The following is a 12600-nucleotide window of genomic DNA, read 5'->3' on the forward strand; positions in this document are numbered from 1 at the left end:
AATTGACTAAAATTTCAAAAATCTTCTTCTCAAGACCCAGATATGGTAGAATCAAATACTCTTCATAGATGGAAGGGTCTTAAGGTGCTTTACCAAAATTGTGAATTTCATGACCCTGGGGTCTCGCGTTTCCCCCTGGGGAGGGGGTAAACTTTACTATAGTTTATATAGGGAATTCACATTTTGACCAACATTTGTTTGATTTCCATTGGAAGTAATTCAATTTGGGTTAGCATTATCAGTATTGGATAGTAGTTTGATGGTATGCACATTTCAGCCCTGACTGACCACCAGGGGCTGATGGTTGGGCCAAAAAGGGTTGACTGAAATTTCAAAATCTTCTTCTCAAGACCAGATATGGTAGAATCAAATACTCTTCATAGATGGAAGGGTTTTAAGGTGCTCTACCAATATTGTGAATTTTATGACACTATGGTCTCACGTTTACCCCTGGGGAAGGGGGGGAATTTATTATCGTTTATAATGGCAAATGATACTTTGAATATTACATATTAATAACTTGATTGGAATTATAACCCTGAGTTGACAGTTTGATACTATGAAAATTTTGAGCCAGCCCTATATACCCCCAAGGGCTGTAGGGTAGGGCCCAAAGGAGTCAGTGTGCTAAAATTTCTTCATTTTCCTTGTTTAGAATCAGAGGTGCTAGTTTCAAATACTTTTCAGTCTTAAATCTGTATGCTAGATATTGAATAAGGTGGTTTTATTGTTTTTTGTCACTTTGAATAATAAAATGTATTTCTGTTCGTGTCAAAAACAAAATCAACTCTCTGTATAAATATATCAGGTGACCGTTAAGGCCCATGGGCCTCTTGTAATAGCATGTCAGCTAACCACTCTTTGAATGATGCAGATCTTATTTCAATGTAAGAAAGTATATAACACTATATGGCATTCAACGGGCATATATTGTTCCGCCCCGCGGTACTCTTGTTCTCAGAAGTTATTGGAGGAATTTTTCTCAAATTTGATATGTAGGTTGCCCTTAGTCCTGAGTTGTGCATATTAACTTTTGAGGTTGATTTAAAGATTGATTAAGACGGGGAACAGGCAATCTGATCAAACAGACAAGAGAAAAGATTTGAGAAAAGATCAAACTGACAAAGAACTAATGAAGATGGTACAATGGTGGGTTCCAAGGTCCCTCTGGGATCTCTTGTAAAGGTATAAAACAATATACATTTACAACGCTTGGCAATTCTATGTTTCAGTATACACTCTGGAGAAATATTCAGAATTACTATATAAGCTTTAATAAAAACACCACTGGTATTTTTTAACTCATTTACCCCTGAAGACACATTTGAACTCTTCCCATGCAAAGGTTGGAATAGTCCATTATGAAATTTCAGGGGTAAATGAGTTAATTACACCAGAAAATTTAATTACAACATACACTTCATGGTAATTCTGAATATCGATCGTCACAACATGGAAATTCTGAACTACAGAAAGGTTATCTTTGTATTACAATTTACAGTGAAATTCTGAATAACAATACAATTAAGTCCAGCATCATTCTGAATTTTGTTTTAAGAAATCAAACTTTTTCAATGGTGGTAGGGCTGCATTCCACTGAAATGTCCATTTAGTCAAGATTGTAACTCGCCTAAGCATTACAAGTTACCTCCCTTTGACCAAGACTGGTCCATCATATAATATATTAACTCCATGCAGCAAGCTGTGCCAGCTTCATTCGTTTTCGATATAAGAAATAATTTGTTATTTGTAAATGATGAATTGGTACTTCATGTATAACCTTCGTAAATATATTGCGATTATTTTTTGCACATGCCTGTAGTGTAAAACGTGGAATATTAAATCGTTTTTGCTCAGTTCCTGTGGTGACAACACTTGAAGGGTAGGGCTAGTTTAATAAACCTGTATGTTTGCCACTTTGCCTTGAATAATATCAAAGAGCAAAAACTGTTTCTGAATCATTGTTAATACATTAGCATTTATCTCGATGCAGAAAACCGTATTGTCATTTTAGGGGAGTGCTGAAACGTATTTTCGACATCTATGGATATATGCATGCTTCATTTCACGCGACGATCGCAAACCAAGTCAATCGGAAGGTTTTTATTTTCGTAATACTATTGTAGCGCGTTTGGTTTAAGCCACAGACTGCCAAACCCCAGCAGTAAATATCTATTCATGTGGACTCAACAAATTTCTGACATCATTCTCCACATTTGTTCGGTCACATTTGACGCTTGCCAGATGATATTGTGAAAATATCATCTCTACATTTAATGGATGTTTATAATACATTGTAGTTTCTATAGCGGGAAGAAAAAAACTGAGGTTGTAAATATTGTATCATGGCAGACATTAAACTAACTGTTGTGTGTGTATGGTGAGAGGGGTGGTAAGGATGCAATAAAGATGTTTTAATTGCACATAGTTTTCATGTTGAAATCAATTTGTGTCGTGCAATATATTTGGTATGTTTTTCAAATTGAAACCAAGTCACACCTGTTTATGGTTAAATACTAACAAGAAGGCACTAGTGAGTCGCCAAATCTAACTTTAGTCCTTTGGAGTTGTTAAAATTATATTTTGACCATATCTTTTGTTTGGTGGATATCAAAATAAGAATTTCTTTCCAAATACGCCTTAAAATACTGAAATATTTCATGTTTATTGTCAAAATTTTCTGGAACTCAACATTTTTATATATATGGCCACTAGTGGTTATATCGTCCCTGACAGTCAATTATCCTTCTATTTCATGCTGGGGATGTAGCTTTTGTGTAAATCTTGGGCTTGTTAGGTTGACATAGGACTCGTTAGGTTGACATAGGACTAGTAAGGTTGACATAGGACTCGTTAGGTTGACATAGGACTAGTTAGGTTGACATAGGACTCGTTAGGTTGACTTAGGACTAGTTAGGTTGAAATAGGACTAGTTAGGTTGACATAGGACTCGTTAGGTTGACTTAGGACTAGTTAGGTTGAAATAGGACTAGTTAGGTTGACATAGGACTCGTTAGGTTGACATAGGACTAGTTAGGTTGAAATAGGACTAGTAAGGTTGATATAGGACTCGTTAGGTTGACATAGGACTAGTTAGGTTGACATAGGACTAGGTATGTTGACATAGGACTAGTAAGGTTGACATAGGACTCGTTAGGTTGACATAGGACTAGTTAGGTTGACATAGGACTAGGTATGTTGACATAGGACTAGTTATGTTGACATAGGACTTGTAAGGTTGACATAGGACTCGTAAGGTTGACATAGGACTAGTAAGGTTGACATATATAGGACTAGTAAGATTGACATAGGACTAGTTATGTTGACATAGGACTAGTTATGTTGTCATAGGACTTGTTATGTTGACATAGGACTAGTTATGTTGACATAGTATTAGTAAGGTTGACATAGGACTAGTTATGTTGTCATAGGACTAGTTATGTTGACATAGGACTAGTAAGGTTAACATAGGACTAGTTATGTTGACATAGGACTAGTTATGTTGACATAGTATTAGTAAGGTTGACATAGGACTCGTTAGGTTGACATAGGACTAGTTATGTTGACATATGACTAGTTATGTTGACATAGGACTAGTTATGTTAACATAAGACTAGTAAGGTTGACATAGGACTAGTTATGTTGACATAGGACTAGTAAGGTTAACATAGGACTAGTTATGTTGACATAGGACTAGTAAGGTTGACATAGGACTAGTTATGTTGTCATAGGACTAGTTATGTTGACATAGGACTAGTATGGTTAACATAGGACTAGTTATGTTGACATAGGACTGGTTATGTTGACATAGGACTAGTTATGTTGACATAGTACTAGTTATGTTGACATAGGACTAGTTATGTTAACATAAGACTAGTAAGGTTGACATAGGACTAGTTATGTTGACATAGGACTAGTAAGGTTGACATAGGACTAGTAAGGTTGACATAGGACTAGTAAGGTTGACATAGGACTAGTTATGTTGACATAGGACTAGTAAGGTCAACATAGGACTAGTTATGTTGACATAGGACTAGTTATGTTGACATAGGACTAGTTATGTTGACATAGTATTAGTAAGGATGACATATGACTAGTTATGTTGACATAGGACTAGTTATGTTGACATAGGACTAGTAAGATTATCATAGGACTAGTTATGTTGACATAGGACTAGTTATGTTGACATAGGACTAGTTATGTTGACATAGGACTAGTAAGGTTGACATAGGACTAGTAAGGTTGATTTAGGACTCGTTAGGTTGACATAGGACTTGTTAGGTTGATTAAGTTCCCTGGTTTACTGGTAACATACTTCATTTTGAGTTTCAATTTGCTTGATTAGAAGAAAAAACTGGCAACAAGAAATTAGAAATTTGAACTTGTGCTTGTTTTTTATCAAAATAACGACCAGATACGTTTACTGTTGATGCAACATCAATCCAACAGATAAACAAGGAGAAACGATCAGCCTTACATAGCTCTAATGACGACCTTACAATGGAGGGTTACCAAGATCTTTTGTATCATTTTCCAAAATCAGCAGTGTTTTTTTTTTTTAGACTAAATCAACCATCAAAATGGCAATGTTATCCAATCAGAGAACAAAAACAAATACTGTTAAGAATCATGACCAATTCAACGTGTCCAAAATTCCAAACACTTTGCACAACTTGGAATCGGGCTAAAGTCCTTCATGTCCCTGCTGCAGTTTGAAATTAGTCAAAAGATGAGGAATTTTTCTGAACAAACTCACCCCCACTTTTGATTTATCCATGCCAAGAACCCTTATTAGATCAAGCAGCTGTTAATATTTTATAGGTGTGAATTGCTTGATCAAATGTAGGTCATATATCTAAATGTCATTTTTCTGCTTTATGATTATCTTACGATGGCTGGTCTTATAAGTCTTTAATTAATTATTTGCTTGACGTTTTGTTGTAATGTTTTTGTGTCGCCTGCGAAAAGCTGGTGACACATATAGGTATTGCTATGTCGGCTTCTTCGCCCTAACAGAGGTTTTTGTGCGATAACTTGAGTTTCCTTGGGCGGATCAAACTCAAACTTGATGTAGTGCTTTCTTACCAAAAGTGCTTGCTTGGGATTGCTTTTCAGGTCCGAATGTCAAAGGTCAAGGTCACTGTTACTATAAATAGAAAATCTTTTTTCGTGCGATAACTTGAGTTTCCTTTGGCCGATCAAACTCAAACTTCATGCAGTGCTTCCTTACCAAAAGTGCTTGCATGGGATTGCTTTTCAGGTCTGAAGGTTAAAAGTCAAGGTCACTGTTACTATAAATAGAAACTTCACTAAAACTGTATACTGGACGGCTTCGATCTACCACTTGACCCACCGTGTATACCTCTGAAATGCCGTCTTACTCCTAATGTTATTGACAACACTAGCTGTTTAACATCATAATCCGCAAGTTTATTCATTTATTTATGGGAAACCATCTGACAAATCATACAAATTAAACTTGGAATTGAGACAATGAGTATCCATAGCAAGTACCTTAAAACTCCGAGTATTCTTCCCAGAATAACAGATTATATAACAAAATGATGCCATCTAAAAACATAATCTATGATTATTGCTTACTTTTAACATTATTTCTTGAAATGAAAAGTGTATCTATTTCTTCGTAATCTCTCAGCTTCCTGTGCAGGCGACACATCCACTTCCGTGGAATTCTTGTTAGTAATACCGAGTTACAACACTGACTCAAAGTTTGTTGTAATATTTTTGGTGATAATGAGTTTCAACATGCAGAAGTTTTGTAGTATTTTTGTTTTGGTGATAAAGAGTTCGATATTGACTCGAATTTTGTTGCCTTGTTTTGGTGATAATTAAAGAATTAAAACATTAACTTTTTTTTGCTGTCTATTTTGGTGATAAAGTTTTGTTGCCTTTTCTTGTGATAAAGAGTTAACATTGATTCTAGAAAGTTTTGCTGCAGAGTCAGTGACTCTAGATATTTATAAGCATTTATTTTCGTACTTTACTTGTTTTGGCAAAAGTTTTTTCAACAACTTATTCTTAAGCATTTGAATATGTGAAAGACCTAAACAGATCGAGACAACCTTTGTTGAATTTCGTCTAAATTGAACTTTTGTGACATATACATTTCAATTTGCAATCGATTATTTTCACCAGTGATATTTTCGTAGAACAATTATTAACAGTAACTATATCAATAACTTACTTATTTTGAATACACAACCTTTCTTTTTATAGGTCCTTTTTATCTGGCACTTTCGCCCTTATAGTTGGATTGTAAAATGAAACTCTCCTGTATATAAAGAAAAAAAATGATTCGCACGCAAGCAGGTCAAGGACAATAACCCCATGAAATTCTTCGTATTCCTCTGCAAATTACCAAAGCGTCGTTAAAAACAAAATATAATTAATTTCAATGAATTTTGATTCAAATCTTTTTTAAGTTGCATGCAAACTCAATTACACAAGATTAATTGTGATGAAGATCTTTATTTGAAACACGTACGCTGTGTCTTTGATTCAAATTAGAAAACATATTTTTGGTTCCTGACAAAGTAGCATAAGTTATATAAAGTTAAGTTACAAAATGGCAAGTTGAAGGTTGTTTTGGTAAGATTAAGGATTGATTTTATACTCTTTGTTGTCACTGCTATTTTTATATGTAAAGTAAAGACAGAAATTGCCTGAGCGATACAATTCTATTTTCTGTGAAAATAATCTTTTTAGTGATGAATAGGTGATTTAGCATGCAGAAATAAGATTATTCTTTTTGAGAGTTATCGTTGACTTAAACTGATGACCTTTTGCATGCAGAAACACTTCAAATATGTTCCTTTATGAAAACAAAGGGTTTTATAAAACTCCGAAATTTAACAAACATGAAACAGTTCGTGATTATTTGACATACAATGTGCATTAATTGGGGACAGAGTTAAATTGTTGATTATAAAGACGGATGGTTTCAAAAAGATTACACAATTTAATTTCATCATATATCCTTCATTTTATTTGGTTAACAGCAGAAAACACATGTAAATCCAATTATCAGGGGTGGGTTTTTTATTTATATATATACAGGTAGTTTATCTGGGACATATCTTCTGTACTACTTCACCTGGAGTAATCAGATTTGGTGTACAAGGACATCTTGGGATGGCAGAGTGCAGAGTGCAAGAAGAAGGTAACTATGACCTCACTGTGACCTGTGCTTTGACCTTTGACCTTCACATTTGAAAATGTTTGTCCATGGCCAATCTTCTATTCTGTTTCACCTGGAGTAACCAGATTTGATGTACAAGGACATCTTGGGAGAACGGAGGACAGAGTGCAAGAATTAGGTCACTGTGACCTATGACTAGACCTTTGACCTTAACTTTAGAAAAGTTTGTCCGGGGCATATCTTCTGTACTTTTTCACCTGGAGTAACCAGATTTGATGTACAAGGACATCTTGGGAGAACGGAGTACAGAGTGCAAGAATTAGGTCGCTATGACCTATGACTTGACCTTTGACCTTAGCTTTTGAAAAAGTTTGTCCAGGGCATATCTTCTATACTATATATACTACTCACATTTTGCTAAGGATCACCAATATTTTGAAAAAATATCAAAATGTTTTGGACGAATATATTAGCCTTCCACAGATAAACCCGTAAGAACCTTCAGGATTTGAAATCAACACAGCCACTTTCAATAAAATATTAATTTCTTAATTACATTGTTTTGGTTAATTATGTCCACCCTTCGAATGAAAGAGAAAACGTATTGGTTTTGGTTCTTCTTATTCTGCTTCTACTTCAAGCCCCAAATTTTGAACTGAAAAAAACGTTTTGATGAAACTTGGAAATATAACTGCATTGTTCTGATAAAGATGAAAGGTAAAACAAGAGCAAAATTTTCTCTCCACATCTTGTCCCGGCTGAAATTGTTAAAAATATGAAACTCATATATTTATATACCTTTGCTACAACTTGATCACCATCTGTTTGTTTAAGATAAAGAGACATGTTTTTGTTCGCCAAGACAAATCTCTAAAATGTAATAATTAAAGTGAAAAACTGTCAGCATTCAGATAAAAAAAATATACAATTAGATATTATCCATAAATGTTGCACTTTAAATTTACTATGTATGGTTATAGTTGGCATTTACATTGACTATGAATGCCAACTGAAAGCATTTCAGTGATTTTAGTTCTTTTTTTAAATTGTAATTAACCTTTGATTGTATTTTGTTTGAAAGGATGAATTGCTGTCTTCCAGGAAGAGTTGCATGTTATTTCTTTATTACTGTTAGATGACATGAATAATCACAGGGCTATATGGCATCTATAGCCGATATGAATGTCAATAAAATTTAGTTTGGTCATAGTGAAATTGTCATATATATATATGAACATATACCTGGAAAGTGTATACTCTTGAATTAGTATCCCTAAGGTCAAGGTCACACACAAGGGTCAAATGTTAAATGATTGTAATACTTGTCCAGGCCATAACTTTGTGTTACTAATTTATTTTATTAATCTTTACATATCAGATACATGTAATTGCATCATATCTGGTCGGTGTATATAGCATATAACTCTCCTATCTGTTACATACTTATAAGGTGAAGGTCACCAGTGGGCCAAAGGTCAAATAATTGTAATGCTTGTCTGACCCATATAAGTTGAGGAAAGTGAAATATTTGATTATGAAGCCTCATAGACACATACAGACAACCCAACAGTGTATCATTTACCACCTTTAGTCTATGTCCAAAGTCATATTCATGTCAAAGGTTAAAAGTCAAAGAATCGTCATTTTTGTTCAGGTAATGACTTCTACAGGCCTGAACCTATTTTGATAAAACATACTTAATAGATCCATGAATCTTGACTGACCAGTACGTAACCTATGACATCCATGTCTGTACTGTTAAGGTCAAGGTCATGGCAGTGGGACAACAGTCAATTCATTTTAATTCTTGTCTGAACAACTTGTACCAATGTTCTGATTAATTTTGAAACAGGTGTTTGACATGAAAAAGATAGCTGGTTGAGCGTCCCTCTAGAGTTTGTGGGGTTCTGGTTGAGCGTCCCCCTATAGTTTGTGGGGTTCTTAGTTGGAATCCTGCTCTGCCCATGCATTTTCCCTATCCTAGTTCTCTAGTACTAAGAGATGTTCTACAATATTCAGACTAGCTGGTTGATTATACAGGTAACCAGTGTTTGTATGGTCTTCTTAACCACAGAATGAATCTTGAAGGAAAAAAAGTGGCTTCTATTATCCCCCTGTTGTGTGCAGAACCATAGATACAAAAGTATTACTATATATGTATGCTTGTGTTTTGTCACATGTCCTTACAAATAAGATTGAGAGAGGAAGGAAAGAAACAAAAATAGAAAATGGAAAAAGAAGGGTAGTAACAAGGAAAACAAAGGGAATAAAGACTGAAAGAGAGGGAAGGGAGGGAGGAAAAGGAAAGGGAGAAAAACAAAGTTGAAAGGAGGAATAACAAAAACGGATAGGGAAAGAAGATAATTAAGGCTGAAAAAGGAGGGATAGAAAAATAGAATGTAAGCTAGATGGAGAAGGAAGAAAAGGGTAACATAAACAATGGAAAGAAGAGGAGGAAAGGCAGGGTTGGAAAGGGGGAGGGGAAGAGAAGGAAAGGACAGCTATAAATCTGACGGTGATGAGACATTCTAAAAAGGAAGTTTTTAGAATAAGCATTCATCATTAAATACAGTATTGAGGTCAATGGTCTATAGGGTGTGGGTGGAGGGTCATCATTAGATATGTCATTGAGGTCAATGGTATTTAGGGTGTGGGTGGAGGGTCATCATTAGATACGGTATTGAGGTCAATGGTCTATAGGGTGTTGGTGGAAGGTCATCATTAGATATGTCATTGAGGTCAATGGTATATAGGGTGTGGGTGGAGGGTCATCATTAGATACGGTATTGAGGTCAATGGTCTATAGGGTGTGGGTGGAGGGTCATCATTAGATACGGTATTGAGGTCAATGGTCTATAGGGTGTGGGTGGAGGGTCATCATTAGATACGGTATTGAGGTCAATGGTCTATAGGGTGTGGGTGGAGGGTCATCATTACATACGTCATTGAGGTCAATGGTATATAGGGTGTGGGTGGAGGGTTATCATTAGATATGGTATTGAGGTCAATGGTCTATAGGGTGTGGGTGGAGTGTCATCATTACATACGTCATTGAGGGCAATGGTATATAGGGTGTGGGGGGAGGGTCATCATTACATACGTCATTGAGGACAATGGTATATAGGGTGTGGGTGGAAGGTCATCATTAGATATGTCATTGAGGCCAATGGTCTATAGGGTGTGGGGGGAGGGTCATCATTACATACGGTATTGAGGTCAATGGTCGATAGGGTGTGGGTGGAGGGTCCTCATTAGATACGGTATTGAGGCCAATGGTCTATAGGGTGTGGGTCGAGGGTCATCATTAGATACGGCATTGAGGTCAATGGTCTATAGGGGGTGGGTGGGGGGTCATCATTAGATACGGTATTGAGCTCAATGGTCTATAGGGTGTGGGTGGAGTGTCATCATTACATACGTCATTGATGTCAATGGTATATAGGGTGTGGGCGGAGGGTCATCATTACATACGTCATTGAGGACAATGGTATATAGGGTGTGGGGGGAGGGGCATCATTAGATACGGTATTGAGGCCAATGGTCTATAGGGTGTGGGGGGAGGGGAGGGTGAATTTTGGATAAAATCGGTGCTGCAGTCATTAGACCTCGTCAATGGTCTATATTGGGAATGTTGTATGAATAGGTGGAAATGTTTTGCTGAGAAATCATACTTAGATACGGTATTGAGGTCACTGGATTATAGGGTGTGGGTGGAGGGTTATCATTAGATATGGTATTGATGTCAATGGTCTATAGGGTGTGAGTGGAGGGTCATCATTGGATACGGTATTGAGGTCAATGGTCGATAGGGTGTGGGTGGAGGGTCATCATTAGATAGGGTATTGAGGGCAATGGTGTATAGGGTGTGGGTGGAGGGTCCTCATTAGATACGGTATTGAGGTCAATGGTCTAAAGGGTGTGGGTGGAGGGTCATCATTAGATAGGGTATTGAGGTCAATGGTATATCTGGTGTGGGTGGAGGGTCATCATAAAATACGGTATTGAGGTCAATGGTCGATAGGGTGTGGGTGGAGGGTCCTCATTAGATACGGTATTGAGGTCAATGGTCTATAGGGCGTGGGTGGAGGGTCATCATTACATACGGTATTGAGGGCAATGGTCTATAGGGTGTGAGTGGAGGGTCATCATTGGATACGGTATTGAGGTCAATGGTCTCTAGGGTGTGAGTGGAGGGTCATCATTAGTTACAGTATTGAGGTCAATGGTATATCTGGTGTGGGTGGAGGGTCATCATTAGATACAGTATTGAGGTCAATGGTCTATAGGGTGTGGGGGGAGGGGAGGGTGAATTTTGTATAAAATCGGTGCTGCAGTCATTAGACCTCGTCAATGTTCTATATTGGGAATGTTGTATGAATAGGTGGAAATGTTTTGCTGAGAAATCATACAGCTTCTAGATAATTATGGCATTTTGGACATTATTGATTGCCTTACAACCTCCAGCATTTGGTGACATACATCCTTTTTTTTATGCCTTTTACTATTTCTGATATTTGCCATAAGGAATTGGGTTTACTTATACTTATAACAGTGCAGGAAGTATTTAGGCTTGGGGGGTGGGGGGTGGTGTGTCGTAAATTGCATCCTTTTATACCAGTCAGCTGCTGTACATGGTATATAATGACTTGAGATTGGGTAGACAAAGACCATACTGCAGACATTGATACATGGAGGTTAAATCTAGTGCTTTGTTACTGTCCTAGATTCAGGAATACCATTCTTTAGCATTCATTCAGTGGCATGTTAAATAAGCAGTTTTGTCAATTTTAATCTGATATTTTTCATAATTGATTTTAATTGGAAAGAAAATATGTGATCCTTCTGTGACAATATAGAAAAATTAATCCCATATCAGAGTCATATTTGTGAATATTGATAAAAAATTAAATTTATTGACTTTACGTGTCTGCTATAAGCTTAAGTAGCTTTGATACAAATTGTTACCGAACTGTTGTAATACTTGAACAAAACAGCACCGTATATTGCAATTTACTGTGTTATGAGACAAGTTTTCAGTGAGTGATTCCTTAGAGCCTGTATTCTGTTAAAATTTTTCTCTCTGTCTGCTGTCAAGGAGCTTGCTCAATTATAAACAAAAGTCTTGACATGATAATTAAACACCGAAAAAATCAGGGGACCATTTTATGTTCCTTCACCAGACTTCCCAAGTCACATATGGGTCAACAGTGGGCGAGTGGTTAAGGCGTCTGACCATCTACAATCTTTAGCCCTCCACCACTAGATTACGGGTTGAAGGCCTATGCAGGGCAGTCGCCAGGTACTTGCCTCAGGTCGGTGGTTTTTCTCCAGGTACTCCAGTTTCCCTCCACCACCAATCCCGAGTCTCTTTCCATGTGATCTTGGTAATGTGAAATTGTTAGTTGAATGATTGGATAATAGAGCTGTTTGTTAGTTATTGT

The 12600-nt window shown here is 36.7% G+C and overlaps 1 protein-coding gene across 1 annotated transcript in view; it reads left to right on the forward strand.

The window, feature by feature from the left end:
* Nucleotides 1-12600, forward strand: part of LOC110446740 (nuclear hormone receptor HR96-like) — a 291811-nt gene that overhangs the window by 8562 nt on the left and 270649 nt on the right. The window lies entirely within an intron of this gene.

This window comes from Mizuhopecten yessoensis, unplaced genomic scaffold (assembly GCF_002113885.1).
Source record: "Mizuhopecten yessoensis strain PY_sf001 unplaced genomic scaffold, ASM211388v2 scaffold2977, whole genome shotgun sequence".
Lineage (NCBI taxonomy): Eukaryota > Metazoa > Mollusca > Bivalvia > Pectinida > Pectinidae > Mizuhopecten > Mizuhopecten yessoensis.